This window comes from Oxyura jamaicensis, chromosome 1 (genome assembly GCF_011077185.1).
Source record: "Oxyura jamaicensis isolate SHBP4307 breed ruddy duck chromosome 1, BPBGC_Ojam_1.0, whole genome shotgun sequence".
Classification (NCBI taxonomy): Eukaryota; Metazoa; Chordata; class Aves; order Anseriformes; family Anatidae; genus Oxyura; species Oxyura jamaicensis.
This window is the reverse complement of record NC_048893.1, coordinates 81,167,214-81,169,036: the sequence shown is the minus strand read 5'-3', so window position 1 is coordinate 81,169,036 and position 1,823 is coordinate 81,167,214.

The following is a 1,823-nucleotide window of genomic DNA, read 5'->3' as shown; positions in this document are numbered from 1 at the left end:
TGGGGCACCCCCATCCCATAATACTTCCCCCCCCCCACCCCCGCCTGCCCATCCCATAATACTCCCTTGCCACCCACCTGCCCCCCTCCGGTCGCGGAAGGCCTCGCCATCCCATAATAGTACGCGGGCTCTCCCTTTCCCTCCCCCGCCGCAGAAGGCCTCGCCATCCCATAATACCCACCGCCTGCCCTCCCTCCCCGTCTCTCTCTCTTCCCCCCCCCCCCCCCCCCCAGGGCCCCGCCATCCCCCCACACCAGCCGCCTGACCCCCCCGGGCGTGGCCCGGCCCGGCTCCGCCACCGCCCCCGGCCCGGCTCGCCCCCCAGCCCTGTCACGGCCATCTCCCGGCAAAGCCCCCGGCTCCCCGCGCCCCGGCTCCCCGCGCCGCCCGCCACCAGCGGCCAGCGGAAGAGCGCGACGCCGTAGCCAACGCCCCCGGTGCGGACGGGCCCTGTGCCGCTGCGTGCGGTGTTGCGGGCTGCCGAGCCCCTGCGTAGCTCGCCCCGTGCCCTGCTGCCCAAGGGAGGCCTCGCCCCGCTGCGGGACGTGGTGGTGGGCTTTGTGGGCGGCGGGCTGCCTGCTCGCCACTGCGCTATCGTGAGCCTGCTGTGAAAGATGACTTTCAAGCTCGCCCTCCGCTCACAGGAGCGTATTTGGCTCCTCGGTGCGGTTGTTACCATCTTTGGGGTTTGCTCACCTCTGCTTCCGTGCCTCTGTTGTGCCTAATGTTTATTACCGGCTCACGGTAGTGTTGTTGAGCGCTTGGTGGCCGTGGCGGCTGCGTTCGCTGCCCGTCCTTGGGAGCGCAGCGCAGCACCCGCAAAATACGTTTATTTCTTGGTAAAGCAAGCAAAAGTCTCGGAACATCTAACGGTGCGAAAAACTAAAATGGAAAAGGTTTGCGTTCAGGAAAGGACCGAAAAAACGCCGCTTCCCACACCCGGAATGGAGACTCCAAAATAAGAGGGGATTACAAGTATCTCTCGGACTCGGAAACAGTAACAGGCAGTGGTGGAGCAGCCAGATGTTTCCTTTGTGGTGAGGACCACAAACACAGCCAAGGTGCCTGTGTTCATCCCATTAAGTCCTCGTGCAACAAGCGCAGGGGTTAGCTTTAGAGCAGCAGCAGTGAGTTTCGCAACCAGCGAGAGGAATCGCAGGAAGGATCCTATTTTCCCTGCCAAAACCCCACCACCGCTGCTGGAGGTGAAGCCGCGCTGCCAGGAGCGCACGGACGGTCCTCTGCCTGCCAGCGGCGCGCGGCAGCACAAGGCATTGAGGTGTGGTCCCTTTGTCTGGTGGCTTTCTGGCGGTGGATGCGGGAGCCCCCTTGGCAAACTCCGTGCTTTACAGAGTCCCCCTGTGGCAGATCGCTTAGCGCAGAAAGCATCTGCAGGGGAGGGAGTGCGGCGTGGTGCAGGGTGCAGCCTGCAAAGCACCGTGCGCTTTCCTCTGGCTGTCACACGCCGGGCCTGCCTGTTTTGCTTCCACGTGATCTTTTGGCACCGGCTAGAAACAAACGGATGAACAAACACAGCGCTCCGTAGCCTGGAGAAGGAGCTCTGGACTCAGAGCCTGGAAACACCGAGCCCCTTCGACAATGCCTCCTGCTCGCTACGTTTCGCGTTTCTGTGCGCTTTGGTACCCGTTACCAGGTCTCCACTCGTCAGGAAGACAGCTGTCCTTCGCTTCTCTTGTGTAAAAGCGTAAGGGCCAAAGGGGTTGATGTCAGGCTGAGCTAAACAAGCTAACGCAGGGCTTCGGTTTGCGAGGTGTGCCCTGTACCACCTGCACGCGACGCCTTTAGATCAACGTTACATCTCT